Source organism: Protopterus annectens, chromosome 6.part0 (genome assembly GCF_019279795.1).
Source record: "Protopterus annectens isolate FY-2018-M chromosome 6.part0, PAN1.0, whole genome shotgun sequence".
Lineage (NCBI taxonomy): Eukaryota > Metazoa > Chordata > Ceratodontiformes > Protopteridae > Protopterus > Protopterus annectens.
The window spans coordinates 1,889,513,753-1,889,538,126 of NC_056737.1; positions in this window are offsets into that span (position 1 = coordinate 1,889,513,753).

The following is a 24,374-nucleotide window of genomic DNA, read 5'->3' on the forward strand; positions in this document are numbered from 1 at the left end:
ATCAGACAGAAGATGAAGCACCCAAACTCCTGAACACAGAAAAGAAAAAGGAAACAAGAAAAATTGTGCCCTCACCTTAAAAAGCTCAGCACCTCCTACCAGAGAAAAAAGATAACTGCTCAAGAGACAACACTGACGCATGCCATTCTTCATGGCAACTTCCACTTCCACCGAGCCACTAATCATAGGAACAATAAGAGAAGCTGAATAAAGGGAAGTAATACACTGAAGAAAAACAGAACCAATTTCAAAGGCCATTAAAAGATGGCTAACAAGACTGAATGACTAACATTGTCAAATGCTTTGGCCAGGTCACAAGAGAGCAGCAGAGTAGAATCAGAAGCATGAACAAAGGAGGCGAGAGACTCCAACAAAAGCAACAAATTTTCTATAGCTCTACCAGAAAGACCATATACCCCAGAGTCCAACAAATATTGTATCTTTGACCACAGACATAATTGCAAGATCTTACAAAACAACTTATAATCGGTCAAACTGATAAATAAAAACTACTAACCAAGAACTAGGTGGGCCACTGAAACAAGCCAAACTATGTCTCCAAGAATAAAAATTGTTTAACAAAGCAAATAAACAACATGAAATTAACTGCTTTTTGTCCCTTCTAATAGTGAGACTTAATCAGACATAGCAACACAATAATAAAATCACATTTAAATAGTACATGTGGACAAAATGCAAACATTCAATTGGTTGGGTAACTCGCACTAAAAACCCCTCCCCCAGCTTGAATTAATACTGATTTAAAATACTGTTTAATATAAAACAAAGAATATGTATATGCAAATTTAAAAATAAAAAATATATATTTTTTTAAATATATACACTCAATACATGTTACAATTGTATATATATATATATATATATATATATATATCCATATATGGATCTACCTTAGTAGAGCGACATGTTAAATAAGCGACAACGAATTCATCGACGCCAGAAGATCGCAAGTCACTTCACCGATGCCAGAAGATCGACAAGGCAGAAGACCGACAGAGGAAGACACCGACGCTGAGAACACTGCGATGGGGAAAGGATGTGTAAGTATGCGGTAGTGATGGACGATAGGGTGCGAGTATGGTAAGTGTGCGATGTTGACGGTGTGTAGGGGTAGGGGTGGGATAAGTGAGTTAGGGTTAGGGTGCGAGTAAGCTAAGTGTGCGATGTTGGTGGTCTGTAGGGGTAGGGGTGGGATAAGTGAGTTAGGGTTAGGGTGCAAGTAAGGTAAGTGTGCGATGTTGGTGGTCTGTAGGGGTAGGGGTGGGATAAGTGAGTTAGGGTTAGGGCGCGGGTTAGGTGAGTGGGCGATAGTGATGGACCTTAGGGTAAGGGTTTGGGTTAGGGTTGTAGATAGTTGTGTATGTATGGGTTAGTGTTCGTTTGTAAGGATTTTGGTGTGCTTGTGTTGTGTGTGTGGGTTTTGGATAGGGGATTTGTTTTGTTTGTTGGTATGATGTGTCGGGTGTATGCGATGTCGTGTTTGTGCACTGTCGATCTTCTGGCGTCGGTGAAGTGACTTGCGATGTTCTGGCATCGGTGAATTCGTTTTCGCTTATTTAACTTGTCGATCTAATAAGGTAGATCCATATATATATATATATATATATATATATATATATATATATATATATATATATATATATATATACATAAATGTATAAACATAACCAAACATCCTAACTAAATTAATATAGTTTCTAACAATAAATCCATATATTTCCTAATTTATCTGGGTAAACTTTTTAATTTTAAAATACATAAAATAGATGTTAGGCCACTTAGACCTGGATAATGGCAAGCATCCAGGCGAAGTTGCCAAAGTAACTCTAGTTAAGTAACAAAGAAGATGGACCCCCCCCCCCTCACGTCCATAGAGACCAAATCTATCCCTTTAAACTTAAATTCATGATGGGGGTCATCCCTAATATGTCTTGCCAAAGCATTTTCATATTTATTTCTGCTTATACAAAACTGGTATTCATAGACGCATTCCCACAACCTCCTGTCGGTCTTGCCAATGTAAAATGCGGGACAATGTGTACACTTAGCCAAATAAACCACTTGTTTAGTTTGACAATCATAGTTTGACAATCAATTTTGTACCGAATGCTAAATTTCTTTACACCTACAGCAACGTTGGACCCAATGTCCATGTATTTACAAAAACTTATAATCGGTACTGCAATGAAAAATTGGACACCAGTTAGACAAGACCCTGCAGTCACCCTTTTTCCTAAGGATTTAAGGGCTATCTGTAACAAACCATGATGGGAAAAAACATGAGAAAACTGCTCATTAAACAATTACTCTAGTACAGACAACTGAGCTTCAGAGACAGAGAGAGAGAGATAGGTAGAAATGGTAAGAAAGACCATTCAACCTTGGGGCAGTTTCAACCTTGAAAGAAGCAATAGCCCTTTGAGCTTTAAATAAAGTAATATTGGCATCAAGAGCTGCCCTAAAAACATCAGGCATCACATGTATAAGCCAAAATTCCACAGAAGATGGTTTACTACAATACAAAGTGGACAAATAAGAATTAACTTATTGTAGAATACCCTCCTTAGTGGTAACAACATCACCTAGGACAGCAAACTGTCAATAAAGGTTGTTGTTCTTCTTCTTCTTTCAGCTTTTCCCGGTTAGGGGTCGCCACAGCGGAACTCTGGTCCGCTAATGATTGGCAGTAGATTTTTATGGTGCCAAGGTGCCAGCCCATCGCCCAACCTTCATCGAAGGCATGCCCATTCACACATGTCTTTTGAATGCCACTCGACCGCAGGGAGGACATGCAGACTCCACACAGAAGTTGATCCAGCTGAGAATCGAACAGGAGAACTTCTTGCTGTGAGGCAACAATGCTACAGCTGCACCACCATGGCTTAAACCATCAATAAAGGTCTCCTTCCTAAAAGTACATTTATCAGCACAAGGGAGAACCTCCTCACTGCTCCCTTTCATCCAAAGAATCACTCTCACCCTAGCAAGATTATGCAAATGCAACTCACTGAGGTGCTGAAGGACAATAGCAGGAATATGATGCACACCAGACTGGAAAGAAGCATAAAGGGAGTTGGAATTACCCTTAAAAGGGGAGTAATAAGAGTGGGCAAACAAAGAATAACAGAAAACAAACTTATCTTTAAAGGCCAACCATCAATAACAAAGAGAAGAATAAAAAGGCAACAGAGTAAAATGATCACACCATAACTCAGTAATGACCCCTTGCCAGGGAGAAGCAAAAGTCCAAAGAGTAGTAAAAAGAGAAAGACCCCTACTCTTACACAATGCAGAAGAAACTTCAAAGGAAAAGGACAAAGCTTGCTTATCAGTAAAGGGCACAAAGGACAAGGAAGAAGAAACCACTGCAAAGGTAGGAGAGCAAAAACAGTAATCAATTCAGGTGCTAGCAGCCCCATGAATGTAAGTAAAGGCAGGAGGACTACATAGAGTAAGAAAGGCCAAATGTAAAATGTCCTTACAATAATGGACACTAGAGTTCTGTCTGACAGTAGAACACCATGGTAATACACCATAGTTATATTCACAAAAAAAAAAAAAAAAAAAAAAAGAACAGGACAGTCTGTGAAGGCTACCAGCCCAGCTAGCTGGAAATTTGTAAGTAATTCTATGTCATTTGGGAATAGTAATATGAATTGCATGCTTGTCTTACAAATATAAGAAAACTATATGTTATGTGTGTATTAAACTGCTGGTGCAGAAGTGGGTGTTAAACTGTATGTTATGTGCTCAGCTTCAAGAATGCAACCACGGTGTATCCAGCTGGAGAAGAGCAGAAATGTATATGGACTATATGCCTATGCAAATGTATGTTTTCACGGTAGAAGCTGGAATATACAGAGTTAACTTGCAAAACTCTAAGAAAATAAGTTGAAAAGTAAAGAGTTTTACAATGTGCTATAAAGTTAGTTAATACAGTAAAGAGACAGGATGTTTAGAGATAGAGGGTTTTCTATTGTCAGGAAACAGAAATAATTACAGGTTTCTTATCAAAGGTGTTTGGCTGTTTTATGACTTCCAGTTCCAGGCAAACTTCTGAAACATAAGTATTTTTGACACAGAAGTGACTAAGAATTATATAATGTGAGATAACCCAGCAAAAATGTTTGATAGTAACTTAAGAACTATCTCAGAGAGTGAGTCTGTGCATTTTGTATTTGTCTTTGGACCAAAAAACATTTACCCAGCATTTCTGCCTGTGTGTTGCTCTGTAAGTAAGACTTGGATTACAGTGATTTCTCTTAGAGATAGATAGAAACTTAGTAACATTAGTTTAGATGTTTTCTGTATTTATGTGAGACTGTCTTACAATGTTGTTCTAAAATATTTCCTGTGATTCTGAACACTGTTGTCACTGTGTTGAGTTATTGAGTATTGTCATGTGCTTTTATTATTTATTATTAAACATATTTAAACCTTTTAATTGTGGCTGGTTTGTTTATAGATATTCTCTTGGAGTACTTGCATGTATTTGGTAAAACTGTACAGGCCACTCTTAAATAGTCTTAAAAGTTTGGTCACACTTATGATTTGGATAATAGCAACATTACACAGTAGAATTGGTCACCCTTTGGAAAGGGCCTTATAGTAGCTGATAAGTAGAGCTGGTTGGTGGCAGTGATTACTACCTTATAGTCTAGGCATTAGAGGGCCTAGCTAGTAAACCTGTACCAGCCTTCCCCAAGAGTGTATGTGTATTTGTATATAAACCAAATCTCAAAGTGTGTGTATGTCAACTACTTGGGCAGGGACATGAAGCACTGGTTGCTCAGAGAGGGTGCTGGAGGTTTTGACTTGATCACTCAGCTGAGCTCTTAACCCTATAGCTGTGCCAGTGGGGTGTCTTATTTGGGATCTGGAGAGAGAGAGAGAGAGAAAATAAAACAGCCCCAGACTGACTGTAATCTCTGTGTGCTCTTAAGGGAAATTGTACTTTACTGTGTGTATATTTGTCATCCTCCCAATGTGCACATCCCTCACTGGTGTTAGTCGTGAGGACTGAGGCAGCTCCTTGATTACTGGGCTAGTATAGGAGTGTCACACAGTCAATTAAAAGATAAGGTTGCAAAAGTTGAAATAATAAGCGACACTCAGACACTGGTATAAAATCATAAACTATCACTAAGCATACAAAAGAATGCCAACACAACAAATCCACTACCAATCCCCTACCAGGAAAAACATAAATAACATCCCTAACAACAACACATTTATGATATAGTAACCTAATACCAGACATATGATCTGTCCCTAAAGACTAAACCACCTCATTCCTCCAGAAAGATTCCCATTGGGAACAATGAACAGAGGAAAGCTTACCCACATCTGACAGACAAACAATATTAGAGTGTAAGGCAGAAACCCAAGAAAAAACAGTCAAACACCAGGGCAATGACACCATACCATTAATATTACAAAAAGTCGAAGATAAATTAGCCACCAGTACCAGGACGAGAAACCCCATTCAGAATCCCTCTTAGGATGCTTGTTTCTAAGGTGTCTGCACCTAGAAGCTGAGGTCCACTGCTGAGAATAATTCAGTACACAAATCAGATTCACAACTAACACTATCCTTAGAAGCAATACAATCACCAGGAGAAGAGGTATCAGATGTACCAATTAATTTCCTGTTAGACTCTAACATATCAGTACCAGTAGGGACAACAAAAACAACAGGAGAAAGAGGCACAAAGAGTGAGAACCAGAAGCAACAGAAACAGGACAAGAGGACTAGAAGGCAAAGAAGGCAGAAAAGCCCCCCCCTCCCCCGCCAGAGAGGAAACAGATGTAAAAACAGAGACAGAAGGGGGGACAAGGGACAGAGACAGCAGCCTACACTGGAGAAGACGCCACAGGAACAACAGCAGAAGCAAAAACAGAAACATCAGAAAGCAAAGTCTGAGAAGACCCAATGGAGACAGGTAACACAGAAGGTACAGCAGGACAGACAGAATCAGGATGAGAACAAGAACATAAATGGCACCACTGTGGACAAGTCCTAGCAAAATGAGCTGCAGAACCACAATGCGTGCATTTCCAAGCAGGCCAATCAGGCACCAAGTGAGAAAATCACCACAAAAAAAGCAGGACTTAAGCTGTCCTAGATACCTCAGAATACCTCTCTGACCATACAACAAACACACACCAGACAAAACAGAAACACCAGAATCAGGGACATGCAAACCACGCAGGCCACCCACATCCCATCCCAAACTCCACTAGCATCAGAATCAAAAGATTTCTTAATAGAAAAAACATCAGCACACTGAGAAAGTACATACCCCATAACTTGTGCACCTGTAACATAAATAGAACAAAAATACAAAATAAGTTTACACTTATAAGAAACTACTACTTTGGAAAGCACATAATCAGACCAAAGCTGTTGCTGTTTATGTGCAGCAAAACAAGAAACAAAAGTAGAAGCAGCCTCCTTCTCTTCAAGATAAACATCAGACAAAGCATCCCTCCCAAATGAATAACAGCACACAAAGACTGAAAAGACACAGAAAAAAGTTTCAATAAAGAATGCCACATAAACTTACATGAAAGAGGCTGATCTGAAGCAGACTTGAGATGAATCAAAGGCTTAGAAAAAATCCCGGATTGCCTCAGAGAGCTAGTCTGATTTCCAGAAGCAGAAACTGCCATTTTTGCAGCAGCAGCAGCATAAAACTTTGCTTGAGAAATAACTGTAGAAGCAACAGAAGACACAACACTAGCAGAAGTAACCTGCAGAGCAGTAGGGGGAGCCAAAACAGCAGCAGCAGAAGCCAAATAACCATCCTGAAGCTCCAGTTCATCACTCCAGTCAAGGACAGACAAATTACCAAATCATGCAGCACAGCTGAAGCCTGTGAAGAAGTCTGAGACACAGATAAAGTTGTTAAATGAAAAGAAAACTGTGAATCAGCAGTACAAGAAGGTGAAGTAGAAGAAACAACAGGAGAAAAAGAAACATCATAAGCATAAGTTCTCTCAAAAAAATTACCAAAAAAACAGAGGCCTTCAAATCAAAAGACTGCTACCACTAACACAGTTCCCACAGCACCCAAAACACATAGCAATACCAGTGTCTCACCTACCAAGCCCTTAAGGTGTAACATTCAAAAAAATAGATTTTCTTTCATTGGAGACTCCATAGTGAGGCACATGGTGTCCTACTCAACAGGTTAGAAAAAGAGAAAGTCACAGTCAGCTGCCTGTCTAGTGCCAGTATTCATCAGATCACACATGCACTCAGGTCTCTCGGTAGTAAGTATCATTATGACTCTGTCTTAGCTCATATTGGAGTGAACAACCTGAGATGTACCTCATTAGACTATATGAAGAGAGACATGATGGAACTCTCCCAGTTTGTGTCCAAGGCAGGTATGTCCTAGCCTTGAGCATCATATTACCCTCACTTAGAAAGATACCTCAGTATAAACAAACATGATTGATTTCAATAATTGTCTTACTTTTTCCTGTCACTCAAAGCGGATCCAATTTCTGTCAGCCTGGGATAACATGGTTGACAAACCTCGCTGCTTTGCAAGAGACAGTTTGCACCTAGCACCACTAGGTTTCGACTGCTGGCAAAGGCTCTTGCCTCCTTCATAGTGCTTTTTTAGGCAAGGTCTGAAAAGCAAAATTACCAACGTGAAAATTGCCAACAATAACCAAATAAGGGTTATGCTGCTAAATGCTAGGAGCTTAAGTCAAAAACTGCACACCACGGAAGCACTTCTTTCACTATAGATGTCTGTGCAGTCACAGAAACCTGGTTCAAGGCCCCCAAGAGTACCCAGGCCTTGCAAGTCTAGAATGCCTTCCACATCTTCAGACCTCAAAACAAATATGTAAGAACCAAAGGAGGTGGTGTTTCTATCTATATTAAAGATATCTTCATCTCCCGACTAATAAGACTGGACAACTCCATGGAGTTACTCCAAGTTTAGATTAATATGGGTAAGACTCCCATTCAAGTCATAGCTAGTTATAGATCCCCCTCTGTGGAGCACGATGCGCACAAAACCTACTTGACCAAACTTGAGTTTGTCCAAATATTGCCAAGCATTCTGTTCATGGGCAATTTCAGTTATACCACCATCATCTGGGAAACCTACTCTAGCCCTAACTCACTAGCACAAAAGTTCCTTGACTTTGTTAACTCAAATGCCCTGGAACAAAATTATTCAAACTCCAACAAGAGGAGCAAACATACTAGATTTGGTCCTCACTTACATGAGGACATGATGCACCACCGCAACTATCAGACCCTTATTAGTTAAATATGACCACAAATCAGTCACCTTCAAACTGGCACTAACACCAGAACTCACAGACTAAAAATGTCACCAAAGCAAACTATACCCTCCTAGGGGAAGCTATAAATACATTCAAAGACCCACTCGCAGCTGAAAGTGGTAACTACACCAAAGCCTACACTAAAGCCCTGTACAATCACTTGTATAAGTGTATAGACTTGGCTGTTCTAGAAAGAATCAAAGCCAGAGCCCCAAGTAAAAACAAGCCACCCTAGTGGACATCCAGCATCAACAATATTTACAACAAATGCAAAAAGTTGCTGTCTAAGAAAACTAAGGTAAGGCCCCAACAATGGAAAAGCACCCTCCTCAGCCTCAACAGGCAAACATGACAACATGTCATATCCTCTAAAGGTAACTTTGAGAAAAAATTAGCAGTCAGAGTCAAGGATAAACATAAGGCCTTTTACAGCTATGTACATAGCCTAAAAGGTAGGACCCAAGCATGTGCCAAACTATTGACTAACAGTACCACACACACTGATCCCACAGAGATAGCAAACTTGCTAGCAGACAGATTTGGTGAAAATTTCAATCCCTTATCCCTTCCAAACTTATCACATACCTTGCCCCCAACTTTCCCCCCACCCTACGTATTCAAAGAACAGGTCATTAAAGGCTTGTCTAAGGCAAAAAACACAGCTTCTATGGGACAAGACAGCATCCCAGGCTGTCTTCTAAACAAACTAAAACATGAACTAGTATCACCATTATTACCCTGTTTAATCACAGTCTAACCACAGGCTTTGTTCCTTTGCAATGGAGAACAACAACAGTTATTCCTCTCCGCAAAGGTGGCTTAGCAACAGACCCAGAGAATTATAGACCCGTGAGTCTGATCAGCCTCATCTGTAATGCCATGGAACATATCATCACGGACCTCATAAATAAAGACATAGGCAACCTCCAAACCCTAGATATGACCCAATTCAGCTTCATCAAGGATAGATCCTGCATGTTAAACCTGGTGGATATTTTCAAAAATGTAACCAGGGCCACTGACGAGGTCAAATCTGTGCACACAGCATACCTCTACTTGGTAAAGGCCTTTGACACAATCCCACACTCAGGTATTACTGATAAACTAGCAAACTGAATGTAAAATCCTTTGTTGTAAGATGGGTTGCCAACTGGCTCACAAACTGGTCACACATTATCAAAGTGAGTGACTCCACATCAGCCAGCAGACCTGTCACCAGTGAGGTGCCAAAAGGGTCAGGCCAAAACTAAGGGGCTGTGACTGACCAAGTTTGTGGATAACTGTAAACTGGGTGCAATTATTGAATCAGAATACTTCAGGTGGGTTTTATGCAGACCAACAACTGGTGTCTTAGTTATGGTCTCAAACAGAATGCAAATAATGTGTTATCATTCCCTTAAGTAAAAACAATGTCTCTTCACACTATCAAATTAATAACAATACCCTATGTACCTACAAAATGGTGATCACAAGTAGAGTGTGACCTTAATTTTGACCACCACATGTCTATTGTAGTAAGAAAGGATTTCTATCTAGCACATTTGATTAGCAAAGACATTGCCTCTAGAGCAAAGGAGGCTATAACCCTTCTATACTCATCACCAATCAGGCCCATAGTTGAGTATAAAGACCTTTCACCATATACCGTACAAAGCACCTGCAGGAATTGAAGATAACTCAGAAGTTTCTAACTAAGAAGATCAAGGGACTACAGCACTTGCCTTACACAAACTTAGTAAAGTCCCTGTCACTATACTCAGTATTGCATAGATTTCTTAGGGGAGACTTATGCCTGGCTTACAGAGCAATCTCCAACCCAAACCTAATGAATTTGCTGGTTTCAGGTGGCTAGGCAGTGTGACACCTCCCTGTGAGACAGCTAGATGTGGACACATGGCTGGATAGCAGTTTAGCTGCAGTGACATATGGCTGTGGACATTTCTCTGTTGGCATAGTAGATCCCCCTACACCATGTCTGTAGGTGGCAGAAGCAAACCCTCAGAGTGAGAGAGTCTGCATGTCCCCAGGAGCTGAAAGTTATAACTGTCTGCAGTACAGGCTGGTGCAACCAGATGCTATGGGGGGGGAGGGGGCATAAATGTAGTACTGTGAAATAAGTGTACATTGGGCAAAGCCTTTATTAATACAACATGTTGAGTGATGTGTGTAGTGCTTGGTGCGTACTATATGCAAATACGATCACAACTTGTAAAAATGTGCCACAGCATGTAAGAAATCCTGCACATTGCTGTAGTCACTCTTATATTGGAGAATGTGTTTTAGGCAATGCTCCCTTACAACAATAGCCTTTCTATTTTATGTTACTGGCATCCCCCTGAGAAATAATTCCCTTTGGTTATCTGTTAGGTTTTGCTCCTAATGCAGAAAAGACAGAAGGTCAGGAAGCTGTACTGTAGGCTGTCCAAGTAACACTAAAGTCAATGGTGCCATGCTTCCACCTGATTATTGGTTAGTGGAAAATCCATGTCAGAGACATCACAAATATTCCAGAATTTCAAAGGGTAAGATGATGGCAATCGTTGTGATGCAGAACAGCAGGAGGCATACTTCCTTGGTTGTCCACGCACATAATGATGGTCCAGAAATGTTGATATTGGCTTAGCACATTCCAGTAGTGTAGACACAAGCTCCATAAATGCAGGCACAACATTGTCTACTGGTAGGAAAGCCAGTGCAATCAGCTTACAGATGGCTATTGAAATGCAGTGTCTGTACCATACAGGGCCACAAAGTGGTGATGCTGGATTTGCCACCAAATGACCTTGGCAAAATGGAGCTGGCAATCCTTCAGAATACTCTTGGGGAACACCTTATGGCTGGCATGGATTGTTGCCTTCTCAAAATCAGTCATGATGTAGTCTGGATGAAAGGTGCATCCAAGATCTGCAGCCATCCCCTTAAGCATATCCCACATATTGTTGTATGCTGACTCTGTTTTCCATGTCATTAGACAATAAACCAGGGGAACAATCCTGGTAGTAGTAGGAGTGCCAATGAATCCATGTAATGTGTGCAATTGGTGACACACTTCTGCACATGTTGGAATGTGCCATCCCCAAGTATGATGTCCGATAGCACAGATCTTCCAGATTTTGTGCTGTAGTGAGCAGAACAATGGTGTCCTTGCCATCCATATCGGACTTTCTTCTGAGGAGAAAGATAGTATTGTGGATTGGATACCAGCTGACATCAATATCTGCTAGCAATGCAGGAGGTATTGACATGAATGCAAGTGCCCTCTGTCGTATTCTGGTAATGTCGCAATGGAGGGTAGCATGATGAGGCATCTCTTGTAGCACATTGTCATCTGCCTTTCCAAGGACACTTTTCATTACCTGACAAGGCAAATCATTGCTGTGTTCTGCTCTTTGTCAGAATTCTGCATGCAGCACAGCTACCTGTGCACTGGTTGCATCAGGCCATGTTGGTGTGGCAAGGATGCCTGCAGTTCTTCCCAGTCTTCATGGTGAATAGTGATAACTCTGCATCCTCAGACCTTTATTCTTTGCTTGATACATGCCCAGTATCATTTGGATAGCACCTCATGCTCTAAATGGTATAGGTGTCCCTCTATCAGTAGCATTGGCTTGCCACGTTGGCTGGGCACTGTCCAATATCTGCTGCCAAGCTGACATGGTCTCTACTCGTATACGGTATCCATCATATAAATAATACTCATAGAGGTCTGGTCAATATTCATGTTCTACAGTTTAGCAAGGCAGTGCACCTAAACAGTAGAACATGAATGTCCTACAGTTTAGGTGCACTGCCTTGCTAAACTGTAGAACATGAATGTTCTGCAGTTTAGCAAGGCAGTGCACCTAAATGCCAATGAGGTAAAGGCCACTATGTGACTGTGGGGACTGTGAAGTACTCCACCTTGTGGTGTATAGGTCCTATAGTAGCTTGCTATGTCTACTAATATATACAGTGGCTTACAAGCCCTGTCTGTCAAAATTGTCTATTTGTAGCTCTGTGCACTCCATCTTGCTGCTGCAATATCTCCTGCTAGAGATCAGATATTCTGTATTTCCAAACTGAACAGCACTAGGATAGTCAGAGGTGTACAGAACAGTAGGTTTCGGAGCTGAATGAATGCACTACTGACACTGCATCTACTGCACAGTTCCCCTTTAACACCCTACTGTCTGTATTGATCAATCAGAGTACGCTGCCCAATCTCATTTCCAGATACAGACATTACTTAGGGACGTTTCCCTGTATGGCACCCTTTTCTGCCTGCCTAACTCTACATATGTGTTTACCCTATCTTAAGCTATCATAGGATGATTGTCTTGAACCTTCACATGTCACACATGCTGCTCCACTAAACAACAGTCTGCCTTGGTAGGTGATATGGGATAATAATCATTTGTTTGTCATATGTAATATGGTTTCCCTATTTTACAGTTGTAGTGAACATGGGGATTGCTTCTGTAATGTCATGTAGACAGTACAGCTGTGTAATGACCAGGGTGTGTCTCCTTCCTCATACAAACTGCTGTGTCCTGGCATGTTAGAGCAGACTGCAGTCTCTAACCTTGACATTTATTCAGGTATGTGCTTCCTATCCAGCTTGTAAAGCAGGCTGGGGAGCATATACCCAAATATCCATAGGGTTAGATGCTTCCTATTCTTCATTACATTCATGCCACTACATGTACTATAGGCTACATATTCCCACAGTTTTAGGTGGGGACATCAACCTTAGCCTATCTAATGCTTAGCTTTCCCTCATTTGTAAACATTCCTCTTCACCTCATTACACTTGATATCTGTAATACTGGAGGGCCAAAGGGCCACATACCTCTCAACCTCTTATAGCATGACATCTGGACACTCCATAAATACAGGTGAGCCAAAGGCCCAGAACTAGGGACTCTATTTACCCTTTACAGACTTACTAAGTCAATAGCATAACAGGTTTTAGGCATTAACATGGCATTTCTGAAGGGTATGAGGTCTGAAACTCAAATGCCTGGTGTTATTTTCTAAAGTCAGTCTTTAATAATCTGACACTACTTTGCCAGCACACCACAATGTTATGTAAAATAGCTGAAATATATGAGGCAAACCTGTGGACATTCTGCTAATATCTGTACAGTTAAGTGGTACTATGGGAAGGTTTATATTTAGCTCTTCTACACTTAGTATGTTGCTATGACAGCAGTAATTGTTTTTGTGAGCATGTGTTCATGGGTCTAACAGCTACAGCTGCAGCTCAGTGGGATGTTATTATTTGGTGATGTCAATCTTCACTGGTACAGCAGACATCACCATTTGTTTTGTATGCAGACTACTGAGGCAATCATCTGGGGGGTTTGCTGATATATGACAATTAGAGGTATGATTTCATGCTCTGTTTCTTGGTTTACACATCTGTGACGATCACTATTCTACTATAGCTGTTTCCACTGTCAAGAAACAGCTGTGTAGCTTTCATTAGGGATCATTGCTATGTGCTGGTTTTCTGTTCAATGTGAATCACTGTAGCATTTCTGCCTTGCAGCTGCATCACTCTACAGTCTAGCGGTGCTACGGCCTTTTGGTTTCGGCATTGTAGCTGGTGAGGAAATATCTTACGACCTACATGCCGGAACCCGAATTTGCTGCTCATCCGTAAATCAAATGGGACTAGAGCTATCCATTCCAGGGACATAAATATGGTCTGCAACATGAACCTGAATAGGACATGCTGGAGGTACATATTTGTCTCCCAGCAACTGCTACATCTGTGGAATAGGCTGCCAGTTCACGTGAAACAGTGCACCTCTATGACACTGTTCAAAAGGAAACTGGATGAGTGGAGGAGGCACCATAAATTCTTAACAGAGATAGCACCTACAACCCTCCTGGACATGGGCAGTCATTATTAAATACAATCCTGGGTATTGACTAGAGTATCTATGTATTACATTGGGATAAAATGGCTAAGCTTGACCTGTGGTTCATCAGCCTAGTAACCTCCTATGATCCTCTGAAATTAGTTTGTACTTCTACCATTTGCCATTCTACAAATCTGTATATTTTTCTTCCATCCCACATTTGATCATCAATCTGCTCAGTCTCTATTCATTCTTATGTTCCACTTAATGCAGGGAAGCAGATGTGATAGTTACCTGATAAGTGCTTTTCATACTAATTTGCTCCCTAAATCTTCTCCTTTGGGGGCTGGATGACAAACTGTCCTGCTAACACAAGGCATACAGTGCTGGGACATAATGAATGCTTCCACATACCTCTTTCAGATATGGTACCACCTGCTACTTGGTAGGACTGGCATGCTGCTTTGTCAGCAGACTGCTGTTGAGTGGTAGCACTCAGCTGCCAAGGTCTTGCCATAGATCTTCCTTCAAAATGGGCAGATGAACTCACTCATTCCTGTCTGTCCTTATACAGTCCTTGCTGTTCGAGCCTGGATTGGTTGAGTCATGTCAGGGCTTTAATTATTTGTACCATAGAGCTCTACAGCTGATCCACTCTTTTCACTAATACTTACAGTGTTCTTACTTTCTTAGGCATTGTTATACATTATACCATGACCCCCCCCAAAACGTGCACGTTGATTGGCCAGCATGCACATTGTAAATCGAGTTATACTAATGGAAAAAGGTCCGATCGCCCGGACTTTTTTCCATTAGTATAACTCAACTTTTAAAACACTGTCTCACTATGTTAAATGGGTTTAACATAGCGAGACAGCTTTAAAATAAGCAACGGAGATCTCCGTTGCTTATTTTAAAGCTGTTTCGCTATGCTAAACCCATTTAGCATAGCGAGACAGGTTTTAAAAAAAAAGCAACGGAGAAAGCAAGATCTCCATTGCTTTTTTTACTGTTTCGCTATGTTAAATGAGTTTAACATAGCGAGACAGTTTTAAAATAAGCAACGGACATCTCCGTTGCTTATTTTAAAGCTGTCTCGCTATGTTAAACCCATTTAACATAGCAAAACAGTAAAAAAAGCAACTGAGATCTTGCTTTCTCCGTTGCTTGCTCAACTCTGATGTACTGCGCAGGCGCGCAGTACATCAGAACTGCCGCGGATGCCAGACATCTGCGGAAGGGCAGTAAACAGGCATTATACTATGCCATTATTTAAGAAAAGTAATAGTTTCTTTTCTTAAATAATGTCATGGTATAATAGCTATAACCCACTTCTGGGTGTGGGTAATGCTGTATTTACCCATGGTTGGCTTTGTTTGGTCCCTCGGGCGACCATACCACGCCAACCATGGGTAAATCCAGCATTACCCACACCCAGGCGTGGGTTATTGCTATATTATTCACTGACAACCCTGAACTACTAAACTGTATTTGGTCAGTTTTTACAACATGTTTTTGACCAGAAACTCATTAACATTTTGTCCACTTTAAGTGCCAAAAGGATTGCTTACAGAACAAATTTTCAAAGATAAAAATCACAGATGATTTTTTGTCAGTATGTCAAGAATGCCAGAAATGTATCTCCTTATGAATAATCTCAATAGGGCATGGGGCCGTCTGCTACTCTCTTGTGATGAAGAAAACAAAAAAGACAGCCAAAGACATTGCACTGCAGAAAACAGTTTATTACAACACCCAGTATATTCACTTCCTACTGTTTCTGCCAGTGTTATCTGAAGCCACACTTCAAATATTGTCTGGAATTTTTGCCCATCAAAGGCCCATCATTCAGTCCTCAGTGTGTTGTTCTTTCAGCATAAAATATTTGGTAGCCATTCTTTGGTCTCCAAATTATGGAGGCATTTCAGGAATGACAGTTTGTAGTTCATTCTCTTTCTATGTTGGACCATTTGTGGTCTGGCAGCTTGCTTACCAAATCAGGTTTATTTACTGCCTCATCATCCTTGTATTGTAGCATGTTCTAGTTTGTTCTTGTGTTATCCCTCATGTTCCTCTACTGACACTGTCTTCTTAGGAATTAGCACTGCAACTCCTCCAAATAAAAGTTACAGATACTTCCTGATGTCCTTCTCAAAATAAACATCATTACTGTTCTCCTCCAAAATTGACAAGCTGGTCAGATTCATTACATCGTCTCAACACATCTGACCATGTGTCACCATAACATGACAAGAATATTTCATAAATGACAACCCAGGTACACACATTCTCATAATACATATAGTTATGCTTGTTATTTTATTCACATGACACACATAACATGTTTATTGCAAGATCATGCTTTCCTGCACTCCTCAATGCAGATGACTTTACTTCCTTCACCTCCCTTACTTTATTTTATTAGTGTGAGGTCATTGCAGTTTAAGGAAAGAGTGACTATTCAGACAATCTAAAACCTATCTTGCTCATTTTCTGGAATGCTATCAAATGAGATCACCATCTAAAACCTAACACCAAATACTGTGATGCCACACTTGTATGGAGTAGTAAAAGCAGATGAACAAATGCCACCTTCAGCTAATAAGCCCGAGAATTTGTTACTCAGGCTCAGTTTGATCTCAATAAGTGACTGTAAGCCTACTGGCTGAATGTACTCTGTCTAGTTATCAATAAATAAATAAATAAATAATAACTTTATAGTCTTGTTTGCTTTAAGAAAATAGTTAGATGAGCAGTAAAACAGTTGGAGGTAGAGTGTTTTACCAGTTTAGCATCATTGTAGTAGCCTGAAACATGCATTCTGGATTAATACATCTTCTGATATGCATGACTCTTACTACAACTGCTGTTACTCATCAGGTAAGTGACGGGGAATTGATAGGATATCCTCAGCAATTGTAGATTTAAATGAGCTTAAGACATTACTAGAAAGAGTGCAGTGACAGACAGCCTCATGGTACAAAAGAATAAAGCCCTGATTGTGGCCCAGATGACCTAGGAACTACAGACTGGATAGAGTGGGATCTTTGGATGGACATCAAAAGTTTACTCTGCTGCAGTGTGGGTACCTATTGGCCTACCTCTCAACCTTTAAGCATTAAAAAGCATAACACTGGCCTTTAAGAATCATAGCACCAGCCTTTACAAATCATAGTAAAAGTTCAGAAGGAGGAACATTCTGTGGTTGTTTTCATAAGAAAAGGTTTTGGGGTACTATAGGTTATATAACTAATGATACATCATCTATGTATAGGCTTTGATCAGTTATTTAACAACATATACTCCCTTAAATAGGTCTAACTTTATCAGGAGCATCAGCAAATCTTGGAGGTTCAAGCCTAAAGCTGTGGGCAAATAACTCTATGTGTAAATCATAGCAATTGAGAGTTATGTCCAGCACAGATGGGTATGACAGGAGACTGTACAAGGATTATATACATATCTGCATCTACCAAGTAACACATTTGTACCATGGATAGTGGTGTCAGTCAAGGATATTTTGGGCATAACAATTATGGCTGCTGAAGGAAGTAGGACAGGGAGCTAAGGCTGACACAAAATCTTTGAAGGCTGCTTTAATGCTGGTCTCCATTAAATAACTCTTGCCAAAAGGAATGAATGTGCTGGTTCAGTCATGGAACGAATGATAGTCAACAGGCAACAGGCAGAAAAAAGAATAACAATAAGTGCAAAGCATGAAAAAATGAGAGTCTGGCAGTTTTTTGACAGTATCAGTATTGAGTATGGTGTCACTGAATAGAAGTCTCCAACTATTACTTTACTTCAAAGCGCTAAAGCATACTATATCCAATGTTAGACAATGCAGGGGGTGAGGAAGTACTCTTATTTCATTTGAGGTGTGCAATCTGAATTAGTATACTCAGAGCTTGCTGCCTTGTTAAAATGTTTTAACAGTGCTTTGTTTTGATTCAACATGTTTTTTTTTTCTTTTTAACTTTTGATGGATCTCTTTTATTGGTACTCTGCTTGACTATATAGATATAGATAGATATAGATATGTGTAGGTATATATTTAGATACTGATATATAGATATAGATATCTCCTAAATCCAAACCAGTACATCAAACATGACAAACTACTTGAACACTATGAGCACTGTCTCATTCTTGTGTTACCTTAACCCTACTTTTCTTTGTGTAGTGAGAAAGTGCAACTAAGTAAAAATGCATTCCAGGTAGTAGTGTGTGGAACATGATGAGGAATGATGGCCACCTGAGACGAGGGAAAACGTAACATTTTTAGTGTCTGTCTTGAATTAAGTAGCTATTCATCCTTATTAAGGGGTAAAAAACAAGAACTGTGTCCATCTACATTAAAGCAATGGAATATTTCATGTAAAGGATGAATTTATGTTGAGAATGTGCCACTGGTAGAAAAATAACAATTGATAAAAACAGCAACATGTCAGCACCATAGACTGTAAGGGTATCTGGTCTCTACTCAACTTTGATGTGGCCAAAATATAGCCATATAGTATGGTATATTTGGCATTAGTCTTTTCACCTTTAGTCATGGAGGAGATTGTGTCATCAGAAATTATACAGATTTTAAGGATTAATAAAGTCTGTGAGATCCATGATATATCAAATGTAATTAACATCACTGCTAGTGTTTCGATTTTTCAAATGGAAGAAACTGTGTTGCATCCTTTGTGGATTTACATGTAATGCTAATACATTTTAAAGTAGCATACTCCTTGCATTAGTCTGACCATACCTATTTCATCTATACAAAGAAAGCAAACTGGACATTGGCAATGAGGCTACCTCTTAGATAGTGAATAGTGTAGGTGCTAGGATGTCATCTGTTTAGAGTTAATGCTTTGCTTAATGAGATATTCCCTCTTTTGGTACAGTTTTCTGAAATAAAGTTGTAGCATTTAGTTTGGTCTGCATTATCATGATAGGTTCTTATGTTCATAGGTGTTTACTTGGCTAACGACCAGTAGGGCCCTAATAAGCCTAGCCATGCAACCTAAACATGACCCACAAATTTGATTTATATAGGGGTGATTTAATTATTCCTCTGTCCATCTGAGACATAGGTGCCAGACCAAACACAAACAAGGTAATGGTCTGTAGTACGTAGTCTCTGGACACTATTTCCAAAAATATTTGCCACAAACACATCCAAAGAACTACTCAACGGCTGCATATAAAAACAGTATATTTATTGTTGAGCACTTTCATGATGTTGAAACACCACTTCTTCAGACCTAATAAAAATTAAACTGCACTCTACTTAAATACCACTCAGTCATTGACACGCCCAAACCTTTTCACATGTCATCATTCAACTATATGCTAGTTAAACCCACACTACCTAAAAGCAGAGTTATACTCAATAAGCATATACATATAGACACAAAAATAAACACAAAATAAAAATAAAAATAAAAACAGATCATAATAAATACATATCCGATGTGCAACATCTTTAAGAACATACAAAAATGTAAAATGGACATTGTACAAACTTCATTAATGTGCACTGCAAAAAAAAACAAATGTATCAAGGTAGAACTCCCTGAATAAGGAATGCTGACAAACCTGCTAAAAAATGCAACATTATATTCATAACAGAAAGTTATTTTCCTTAACAATAGGTGCCAGACCAGTTGTGAATTTCTGATTACCTATCCATTGGTCCAAACTGCACTTAAATAGAGTTAAGGAGGAATTATATGGATGGGGAGCCTGTTCCAGAGAATGGGAATTCTCTGACAAACATATCTGTTTCTCCAACATGTCCTATTTATGTTGCAAGCAAAATTCAGGTCTTTTGATCTAGTAGTTCTGATGTGTTTGTTTTGTGGATATGCAAAAGATTCATCAAATCAGGGTTTAGGGATGCCTTGTATTCCAGGCAAAGATCATCTGTCAGAAGTCTATGTGACAACAAGTAAAGAGACAGAGCTTTGAGGTGATCAGTGTATTGCATTATGTTTACTCTCTGTATTCTTTTAGTAAGGAACCTCTGTGGGTGTTCCACTTGCTGCATATGTCTGGCCATGTACATAATGAAGGTGGCATTATACTCTATGATGGGTCTGATGAGGGCCAAGTACAGTGGTATTATGACCTCTCTGGACCTAAATGCTTTGACCTTTCTTATAAGTTGAATGACACAGGATTTTCTTACTAGCTTGATCGCATGTTGGTCAAGGGCTAGGTTACTAGCTACATGAGTTCCCAGATCCCTGAATAGTGAATCAACTTTTAGGAGTATTTTCTTGATTATGTAGTTAATTGGGGTGGCTGGCCTCCAAAAAGGTACCATAATGCATTTCTTGGTATTGAGATTTACTCCGTGTCTTTGGCACCAAACATATGTTTATGTTAGACTTTTCTGAAGGGCATTCTCATCTTGTGGGGATTCAATGACTGCACCTATTCTGCAATCATCTACAGGCTTGGTCAGCTAGAGACCCTTTACATTGGCTTTGATGTCCAAGAAGTAGATCCCAAAGAGAAGCAGGCCAAGCACAGAGCCCTGAGAGACTCCACAGGAGACTGGATTCTGTGTAGGTGTGGTTTCACTGATCCTAACCTCCTAGGTCCTATCCATGAGCCAGCTAGCTATCCAGTGTGATGTAATATGAGTTCATAAGTATATACTAGGTTAACATCCACCAGGTTGTTTATAAGCCTAGCCAACCAAACCCAACACAATTGTTATAACATGAGCATCTATTTGGAAGGGTATGTTAGTAAGGGGAGTTTCTAAAGGTTTGCAGGGGTATGTTAGTTAGGGACTTTTTACAGTAAGCTTCTATTTATCAGAGACATGGCAGAATACCTCCCAACCATACCGGATTACTCGGTTTCTACCGAGTTTTGAGTTCAAATAATGGGGTGCCATGATTCCCAAATGGCACCCCTTCAGTTCCAATTTATTTTCAGTTTGATTTTATTTTTTACACTTTCAGAGCTGACATCATCACGTGCACAATGATGTCAGTGCCATAAGGGTTACCAGCCTGTTGGAATTGAGCTCAAAGTGCTCGCGTCATGCACTCAATTCCAGCTCGGCACTCATGTTCAAATGCTCTGCCAGTAGGAACAGCACTCTGGTTATTTATGTCTTGGAAAGGATTTATGTTATTCTCATCTTGGAAAAGATGTATATTCACACAAATGGAAGGGCTGGCCAGCCATATGCGAGCGGGAACTGACATGAAGTAAGGAAACCTTTATTTTAAGGTGAAACAGGGAAACTTTTATTTATATTCAGAAAGGGCATTGGGCAGTTATTTTAAAGAGGAATGGGGTGTGTGTGCATGTGCGTGTGTGTGTGTGTGTGTGTGTGTGTGTGTGTGTGTGTGTGTGTGTGTGTGTGTGTGTGTGTGTGTGTGTGTGTGTGTGTGTGTGTGTGTGTGTGTGTGTGTGTGTGTGTATGTATGTATGTATGTGTTTATGCATGAATGAATGTATGTATATTATATGAGGGAGGGAGTTTTGCACCTAGATTAACTATTAGCTGCCTGATTTGGCTAAGAATGCCATAATTTTAGTATTGCCTTCAAATAACTTGGTGTATTCTAAACCAAACTTTAGAGTTTAAGATTCAAATGCCTGCAAAGCAAATTAAAATGCTGCTACAAAATTCACCATTTGCTTCTGTCCAGAGGCCACAGTAGTCATTGTCAAGCATGTCCTGATTTGTTTGTTGGATTATGGTACCTGCCTTTTATTTTTGCCAGTGCTTTACCATAAATTCTTATTCATAAATCATACTCAGTATACATCGGTAGACTGATTTGTCAACCCATAGGCAGAGAAAAGCAAAACTGCATGACATTGAACAGAGTAAGATGAAATGTCATAAATTAAAGGCCTGATCTTGAACCCTTCATCTTTAAATGTGTAAGCCTTGATTACTTCTTTCTGTTACAGGCAGCTTTATAGTTATGTAAGTTCAAGAGGTTTGTTCTTCTTATTAAACCAGTGGAATGTACTTGTCAAACAATATAGGAGTCTGTTTGGGGCCATATCCTTTTCTATTTGAGGGCACTCTGTATGAAGAATCTTCCCAGAGAGCAAAGTGACCTGAAAAGATTTATGACCAATTTGAAATGCTACCTTATTATGAGGATCAGATGATGTGAGAGAGTCGTGTGAATTTCACAGAATTTCCTTCATTTCACAATCATATTATTTCACATGCCAGAACTACATTCTGCTGATTTATGAGAAATGGGTATGAATTTAGGTATGCAGCCATAGGTTTATGATGTGTTTGCTTTCCCATTTGTAAATGATCACTCATAACTGAAAGGTATCATACTGTTGGATTCATGGATATATTAAGTTTCATCTTGACAGTGGAATGTTAAAGATATTGCCTTGCTTATTTTGCTTTCTGTTTACCGGAATTAGAAATAACTAACCCTAGTTGACACATGCAGAAATGCATTTGTACTTTGTCATCTTGCTTGGCTACTTATATAGTTTTTATTTGTCAATGTATTCTACAGGTTTGAGTTTTACAGCACACCTACCTGCAGAACTCTTTATAACAGTAAATGTTTCACTTAAGATCTGTCACTGCAGTCCATAAATTTGTGTTACAAGTCCTCAAAGAGTTTGGGTATCTAGCTTCTGACTTCCCAAGGCCTCTGGCTAACAACTAAACTACAAGGAATTTCCCCTCCAGATTTTTGGGGACATGCCCACTCCTAAAAAATACTCTCCATCAAGGAATTGCACAAAAAATATGACCTGATCTCTTTAGTTAAATCATAAATGTAAAATGGAAATACATGTTATTGTCTGTTGCCCCTAACAGCAAAAGAAATATATTTTTGTCAGGTAATACCCTCACAGCAGGCAATACTAGTTTATGCCTCATATTTTTTATCTGTTCCTCCTAAAATCTGTGTTTTTTCAGGATTTTTATGTCAAATAACTGCAGGGTTGAACTCATTAATAATGACAGGTATTTGAATTTCAGACTTCATATGCTTCAGAAAATTAATGGTAACACAAAACCTTTTATTCTAGCAATTTTCTAAGTTTATAAGATCAGTATTTGAGATTTGTCCCTATTTTGGGGCTGTATTCCCCCATTATTGGCTTTGTCCAGGTTTTTTGTGCTAAGAGTTGAAAGCTATGGTGAGAAGTGAGAACTGAATTCACTAAATGATAGCCATTTATGTTTCAGTCTTCCTATATTTCAGGACATTGCTGATTTGGCATAGTGGTATGTTGCTCTGACTGCAGTGCACAGGGTCCTAGGTTCAAGTCTTGCCAGTAAAATGCATGGTGATAATACATTTTATTTTAGCAACTTTCCCAAATTATATAAGCAATGTTTAAAATGTGTCCATGGTTTTTGGCCCTTTGCCCCCCCCCCCCAAAAAAAAAACTGAAATTGAAAATAATTGCGAGAAGCTGTGCAAGATGCTTATGGCTTACACTACTGCCATTCTATTTATAGAGTGATTGTGGAAGTAGACTTTTATGATGGAAATGTTCTGAATTGGGCAGTTTTGTCACTATTGGTTCATGCATTTTGTTTCATTGCCTACAGCCTACTGGAAAAATGTTCAAAAAAAATTTAAAATGTGCTCTGTCTAACAAGTGTTCTGTATTATACAAGGAATATAATTTAATAAAGTCAGGAAGATGTATCGAAGAACACATGTATGTCTCTTGTTTTGTGCACAAGGGGCCATTGATTTGAAAACAGCCCAAAGGAAATCTTTATCCACCACTGGCCGGATGCATTTTCTTTGGATGTGGTGTGGGTTTCAATGCAGTTTCAATTAATGTGAGTTTGAAGGGCAGAGAAGTTTTAATGTCAAGTCTATTTTCATTGTGAGGCAATGTTACTTTGTTTAGCAGATGTCTATTAGTGTTTGTGCACTGGGCTGTAAAATGTAAAAATAAAATCCAAATAATCATTGTAGAAGCAAAGTGGTATTCACACATTAGTGCCTATGGTAAATGGGGCGAAATAGCCAGGTAATGGGACTTTGGAATGGCTGCAGGGGGACTCTGTTGCCATATTTTGGTTGGCTGTTCTTCAGTTTGTGTTTGAAAGTTGGTATCCCACAATTCCATTGGAGTGGGCAGGGTTATGTAATTATGTATGCAATTTTTATGTTAATCAGCGTACAGATTTGTACCTATGTTTCGTGGGCCTTGTCCAGA